An 8,638-nucleotide genomic window follows, 5' to 3' on the forward strand; every position below is an offset into this window, starting at 1 on the left:
CTTATTTTACTTATATTCCTTTAGTCATACGAAATCAGTTTACGTTTTTTAACATAGCAAAAAGATGAAAGGAAGATGGGAACATGAATAAACATTAATTGGGTACAAATAGATATTAATGTAAAATAGATGTGATTAAATATATTTTCTACATTACTTTGTAAGTTGCTGAAAGTTTGCTCTTTTTTGATAAAAATTGCTCAGTTTTTCGCCTCTAGTTTTTCACCTAAAAGCCGGAAACAAGTTTGAAACAAATTTCGAACCTACCCCGGACCCCCCAAATCCATTTCAGCGAAAAAAAAGAAAAAAAAATTGTGGTAGAAATTTGAAAATTTTCCTGATCAAAATGACTAAAAAAATGGTCGGTTTTGGCCAGTTTTTGGGGATATATTAGCTCTTACTAAAACCGCTACTGTAGGCAGACCGTAGTTGCGACGAAGCTGGGTGGATAGCCAGGATCTGGTTCTACACGGCAACATAATTTCGGTTGCCCTATCTCAACTGGTGCCAAAGTTACAGGAGCTGAAAGTTTGCCCTTTTTGATGAAAATTTCCCAGTTTTTCGCCTGTAGTTTTCACCAAAAAGCCGGAAACAAGTTTGAAACAAATTTCGAACCTCCCCCGGACCCCCCAAATCCATTTCAGCCAAAAAAAAAAACAAAAAAATATTGTGGTCGAAATTTGAAAATTTTTCTGATCAAAATGACTTAAAAAATGGCCGATTTTGGCCAGTTTTTGGGGATAAATTAGCTCTTACTAAAACCGCTCCTGTAGGCAGACCATAGTTGAGACGAAGCTGTGCTCTGCAGGGTGGATAGCCAGGATCTGGTTCTACACGACAACATAATTTCGGATGCCCTATCTACAGGAGCTGAAAGTTTGCCCTTTTTTGATGAAAATTGCTGATTTTTCGCCTCTAGTTTTTCACCAAAAAGCCGGAAACAAATTTGAAACAAATTTCGAACCTCCCCTGGACCCCCTAAATCCATTTCAGCCAAGAAAAAGAAAAAAAATTCTGGTCGAAATTTGAAAATTTTCCTGATCAAAATGACTAAAAAATGTTGTTTCCCCTATGCTGAAATGCTGAAATAGACGAATCTCCAATGATTCAAATTATTGAAAACACGTAAAAGGCTTTTGTTCGACATCATGACGTCAATGATACATCTTGGCAATGATGATTTGGGGATACAAGCTATTTATCGGTGGGTAGGGGTGGTTCGGGGCGGTGCCACTGGTTACATCAGGTAAATGTTAATGGGCCACTGAGATATCGTATTTAAATCAAATTTGATATTTGGGAGTTAGTTACAAGAAAGTTTTAAATGGCCGATGCGAGATCAGTTTCGTTACAAAATATAAATTCATGGAACCGGAGACGTGACATAAGTGGTGTAGGGAGAAAATGATGGTATAACTGAACTACAAAAATAAACATCTTTCCCAATAGATCTGGGTTTAACATAAGGTTAAAAACCCAGCACCCGAGGAGAGGTGGAAAATACCCAATTAACAGGGCCTATTTTTCTGTCTCCACTCCAGCCGAAATCTCGCGAAATCAGAGGCTGGAATAGAGACAGATGTTTCGGTCTACTCCGGGGTGAGCTGATGTCAGTGTATTGAAGAGACCTCTACACCTGTATTGTATTTCGTGTTCAGTGTGACTGCAGACATCCCAGGGTACACTTCTTGTTGTCATGTCAGCAACGTAACACAAAAATGTCCCTGGATTCTGAATTGAAAATGTGTTGATTCTGACCTTTAGGTAAGCTTTTTGTTTATTTTATTAATTTTTAGCCTGAAGGCAGGTATGTTTGGTTTCATTGTTATGTATATAAATACCTTGATCAACAATTAATGAAGGGTTTGTGCTGATTCTAATGTTGTCAGAATGCTTTGATGTCAAATGCATAAATAAATCTTCTGCTACAAATTCTCCAATGCCTCACTGGCTTTGTTTTCTTGTTTGGTCTGATTTTTACAATAAATTTGATAGAGCAAGGATCCAAGTCAGTTTTGCCCATGCGCTTTGTTTTTAAATGTTCCCATAACGCGTGCATGATACTGGATTTTCCTCATTTTTTCACTCTTATTTTACAGGTATCCAAAACTGATATCAAGATCATTTGGTTTTTATCTAAGGTAGGTCAAAATTTATATTTAAACATTATTTGCCATGTTTGCTATAAATAAACAATGTAATTATGTTAAGATCAAACAGCGAGAAACTCTTGAGTAACAATATAATATTTTTTAAAGAAACAATGTAAATTGTATGTTGTTAAAGGAAATATAAGACAGTATAGTAAGATTTAGGAATTGCATGTTCTTTTTTTCAAATTTTTTGAATTATACGGTAAGGGTTTATATGATTGTTGAATTAATTTGTTAATTTGAATGATAATTTAGTAATTTATGCTATGAATGTAGAGTAGTATAATATAGAACAAAACTGTTATGTTATAATATTAATGTGATAAGAATATAGCTGAAGTAATGATGGCGTAATATGTTATGTGGTAAAAATATAACTGAAGAAATGATAATGTTGTAATATATGATAAGAATAAAGGTGAATAAATGAGCATATGTGATGAATATAAAATTGAATAAAAATGTTATAATGAATGACAGGAATGAATAAATCTGAAGGAACTATAATGTTATACTGTATGACATAAATAATAATCTTTTACTATATGGTAGGAATTATAATGAAATAAAACTGAAAAATGATAATGGTAAAATGATTGACAGGAATGATATGCAATGAATAAATATGAATGAATAATATATGATAGAATAATAATGTTATGATATATGATAGTAATAAAGCTGATAGAATAATAATGTTATGATATATGATAGTAATAAAGCTGATAGAATAATAATGTTATGATATATGATATAAATAAAGCTGATAGAAAAATAATGTTATGATATATGATAGGGATAAAGCTGATAGAATAATAATGTTATAATATATGATAGTAATAAAGCTGATAGAATAATAATGTTATGATATATGGTAGAAATAAAGCTGATAGAATAATAATGTTATGATATATGATATAAATAAAGCTGATAGAATAATAATGATATAATATATGATAGAAATAAAGCTGATATAATAATAATGTTATGATATATGATAGGAATAAAGTTGATAGAATAATAATGCTATGATATATGATAGGGATAAAGCTGATGAATAATAATGTTACATTATTATAAGAATAATGCTGAATGAACGATTATTCTATAATATATAAGAATGCTAAATGAATGATTTAATATATATGTGATAGGAATAAATCTGACAGAATTATATGATATAATTTATAAGAATAAAGCTGAAGGAATGATAATTATATTATGTATGCTAGAAATAACGCTGAAGGGGGATGACAATACAGCAATATTTATTAATGGAGACACAGTACAAGCAATCTTGAGATTCGAACCCATTGCACAAAGTAGATAGACAATAGCCTACCAGAATAATCAGTAAGAAATATAATCAAATTGGTTGTTACATTCTGTTGATTACAAATCTTCTTCCCATTCTTAACGGGATCTTCCCATGGTTACGATATAAGATCCTATCCACTAGAAGGATAAAAAGCATAATCTCTCCGAAGCGTAACAGGGCTCCATGTGTAGCTTCCTAGAGAGCGGAACACTTGAATCTGAGAATCTATTGGGTTTATTTATGCTGCCTGTTGAACTTTTCAGTAAATGTGTGAATGTGTTTTTATACAAGTCAATTTTAAAATCCTATCTTGTTTGAAGAGAAAAGATGACTTCTTTAGGTTAAAAGGGAAGTCTGGCCAAATTTTCTCTTCCCAATTCAATTCTTATCCCCCACTGTGGCTATAATCTGATGAGCTGTGTATCATATAAGACGTAAGAATGAATGTTTAAAGCTCGTCAGATTTATAAAGGTTGATTTTATGTGGACGTTATTGTAGTCATTAAACATGAAGTCAACGTCAAGTATGAATGTATTTCCAAGTTCAACAGGGGCTTTGTTTATAAATACAACTTCTTTAGGATAAGGGAAGTTGTCAAAAGTTTATCATTGGCTGTAACTGGACATATTTCAGTCTTTTATAATTAGGAATCTCTCTCTGTAGGAATGGCTATAAGATTGATGATGTTATTTTTTTCTAAATTGGGTAGGGACGGCGGCTAGCGTGACAGCCGAAGTAAGGCATGTAGTAGATGAGGGGGCCTTTTGCTGCATGTTATGAGTAGGTGATGTCATATGTTCCACGGTCGCAACGATTAGAACTTTACAAAATCAAATGACATTCTATATTTTTTACCTTCCTTCAGGGGGAATCAAATCTAGACTAGTGCCAGATATTTTTCTAAATTATTCTCAGTTTTCATGTGTTCAACGGATAGAGGATGCATACCTTGGGCAGGTCCTGCGTCTATCGGGTGGCATACTAAACTCTGGCGGTGGGACTAGCTGTGGGATTGAGACCATAAAGTGATAGCATCGTGTAACAACTATTTGAATATTTGTTTTTCTGTTTATTTTGTTTCTTGACTAGAAAAATCCACGAAGAATTGGATTTTATTTTCTTCACATGAAATGCATTTCATCTTTGACTTATTGTGGATATGATTTTCTTTCTTGATTAAAAAAAACTGGAAAAGGAAGAATACACAAGAATTTCTTGATCGAGATTTGTATTTAGTGTAATGTCGGGAATGATAATGTTATAATTAATGATATGAATAATGTTGATAGAATAATAATGTTATAATATCTGATAAGAATAAAGCTGATAGAATAATAATGTTATGATATAAATAAAGCTGATAGAATAATAATGCTATAATATATGACAGGAATAAAGAATATATGATATGATTAAAACTGATGGAATACTGATGTTATGATATATATGAATAAGCTGGAAGTGAAAGAATAATAATGTTATAATATATAAGAATAAAGCTGATAGAATAATAATGCTATAATATATGATAGTAATACAGCTGATAGAATAATAATGTTATAATATATGACAGGAATAAAGAATATGTGATATGATTAAAACTGATGGAATACTGATGTTATGATATATATGAATGAAGCTGAAAGTGAAAGAATAATAATGATATAATGTATGTTTGAAATATAGCCGATATAATAATGATATAATATATGATAGGAATAAAGTTTAGAGAATAATGTTATAATATATGATAAGACTAGGGCGATACAATAATATGATATATGAGGGGAATAAAACTGACAGAATAAATGTTATGATTAGAACAATGCTGGTACGGTTATAAGATTTAAATATAATTATGTTAGAAATGAATGATAATGTTACCAATAAAGGTGAAGGAATGATAATGTTATATAAGAGATGAATAGAACTGAAGGAATGATAGGAAAATATGATAGTTTATGATAGAAATAAAGGTTAGAGAATGATAATGTTATGATATATGATCGATATAAAGATTAAAAAATGATAATGTTATAAAATGTTATGATAGGAAAACGTGATATGTTATGACAGGAATATAGATTGATAATTATATAAGAATAATGTTGACAGAATTATAATATTATATATAATATATGATCGGAATAAAGCTGAAGGGATTAATTTTTAATATTTGATAGAAATAACACTGAAGGACTGATTATATTAAAATCTTTCATCTTGGCTGATTTATTTCTCTTTCGAGAAGTTTACAACTATACAACTTTTACTTTCGATTTTGCCTTACTTTGGAGATTTTGATTAACGGAAATGTCTTGCTTGTACGGATTTGTATATGAAAGGAATTAAGCTGAAGGGATGAAAATACAGCAATATTTTATGTAGACAGAGCACAAGAAATTTTGGTTGAGATTCGAAGCCATGGCACTGAGAAGAAAATATTACAGGACAATAGGCCACCAGAATAATCAGTAAGAAAAATAATCAAATTGGTTGTTACATTCTGTTGATTACAAATCTTCTTCCCATTCTTAACGGGATCTTCCCATGGTTACGATATAAGATCCTATCCACTAGAAGGATAAAAAGCATAATCTCTCCGAAGCGTAACAGGGCTCCATGTGTAGCTTCCTAGAGAGCGGAACACTTGAATCTGAGAATCTATTGGGTTTATTTATGCTGCCTGTTGAACTTTTCAGTAAATGTGTGAATGTGTTTTTATACAAGTCAATTTTAAAATTCTATCTTGCTTGAAGAGAAATAATGACTTCTTTAGGTTAAAAGTGAAGTCTGGCCAAATTTTCTCTTCCCAATTCAATTCTTATCCCCCACTGTGGCTATAATCTGGTGAGCTGTGTATCATTTAAGACGTAAGAATGAATGTTTAAAGCTCGTCAGATTTATAAAGGTTGATTTTATGTGGACGTTATTGTAGTCATTAAACATGAAGTCAACGTCAAGTATGAATGTATTTCCAAGTTCAACAGGGGCTTTGTTTATAAATACAACTTCTTTAGGATAAGGGAAGTTGTCAAAAGTTTATCATTGGCTGTAACTGGACATATTTCAGTCTTTTATAATTAGGAATCTCTCTCTGTAGGAATGGCTATAAGATTGATGATGGTATTTTTTTCTAAATTGGGTAGGGACGGCGGCTAGCGTGACAGCCGAAGTAAGGCATGTAGTAGATGAGGGGGCCTTTTGCTGCATGTTATGAGTAGGTGATGTCATATGTTCCACGGTCGCAACGATTAGAACGTTACAAAATCAAATGACATTCTATATTTTTTACCTTCCTTCAGTGGGAATCAAATCTAGACTAGTGCCAGATATTTTTCTAAATTATTCTCAGTTTTCATGTGTTCAACGGATAGAGGATGCATACCTTGGGCAGGTCCTGCGTCTATCGGGTGGCATACTAAACTCTGGCGGTGGGACTAGCTGTGGGATTGAGACCATAAAGTGATAGCATCGTGTAACAACTATTTGAATATTTGTTTTTCTGTTTATTTTGTTTCTTGACTAGAAAAGTCCACGAAGAATTGGATTTTATTTTCTTCACATGAAATGCAACAAAATTAAAAAGATTTGTATTTCTGGAATGTCGGGAATGATAAGAATAAAGCTGATAGAGTAATAATGCTATAACATATGATAGGAATTAAGCTGATAGAATAATGATATTATAATATATGATATGATTAAAACTGATGGAATAATGATGTTATGATATATGATATAAATAAGCTGAAAGTGAAAGAATAATAATGTTATAATGTATGATAGAAATAAAACTGATAGAATATTATTTTAATTTTAGAATATATGATATGAATAAAGGTTAGAGAATATTATAATATATGATATGAATAAAGTTGATAGAATAATGATGTTATAATAGATGACAGGAATGAATAAAGTTGATAGAATAATAATGCTATAATATATGACAGGAATAAAGCTGATAGAGTAATAATGCTATAATATATGACAGGAATAAAGCTGATAGAATAATCTTATAATATATGATATGATTAAAACTGATGGAATAATGAGGTTATGATATATGATATAAATAAGCTGAAAGTGAAAGAATAATAATGTTATAATGTATGATAGAAATAAAAATGATAGAATATTATTTTAATGTTATAATATATGATATGAATAAAGCTGATAGATATGATAGTAATAAAGCTGATAGGATAATGATGTTATAATATATGATAGGAATAAAGCTGATAGAATAATAATGTTATAATATCTGATAGGAATAAAGCTGATAGAATAATAATGTTATAATATATCATATGAATATTGCTGGGAAAATGATGTTATAATATGAATAAAGCTGAAAGTGAAAGAATAATAATGATATAATGTATGTTTGAAATATAGCCGATATAATAATGATATAATATATGATAGGAATAAAGTTTAGAGAATAATGTTATAATATATGATAAGACTAGGGCGATACAATAATATGATATATGAGGGGAATAAAGCTGACAGAATAAATGTTATGATTAGAACAATGCTGGTACGGTTATAAGATTTAAATATAATTATGTTAGAAATGAATGATAATGTTACCAATAAAGGTGAAGGAATGATAATGTTATATAAGAGATGAATAGAACTGAAGGAATGATAGGAAAATATGATAGTTTATGATAGAAATAAAGGTTAGAGAATGATAATGTTATGATATATGATCGAAATAAAGATTAAAAAATGATAATGTTATAAAATGTTATGATAGGAAATGTGATATGTTATGACAGGAATATAGATTGATAATTATATAAGAATAATGTTGACAGAATTATAATATTATATATAATATATGATAGGAATAACGCTGAAGGAATTAATTTTTAATATTTGATAGAAATAACACTGAAGGACTGATTATATTAAAATCTTTCATCTTGGCTGATTTATTTCTCTTTCGAGAAGTTTACAACTATACAACTTTTACTTTCGATTTTGCCTTACTTTGGAGATTTTGATTAACGGAAATGTCTTGCTTGTACGGATTTGTATATGAAAGGAATTAAGCTGAAGGGATGAAAATACAGCAATATTTTATGTAGACAGAGCACAAGAAATTTTGGTTGAGATTCGAAGCCATGGCACTGAGAAGAAAATATTACAGGA

This window comes from Lottia gigantea (assembly GCF_000327385.1).
Source record: "Lottia gigantea unplaced genomic scaffold LOTGIsca_66, whole genome shotgun sequence".
NCBI lineage: Eukaryota > Metazoa > Mollusca > Gastropoda > Lottiidae > Lottia > Lottia gigantea.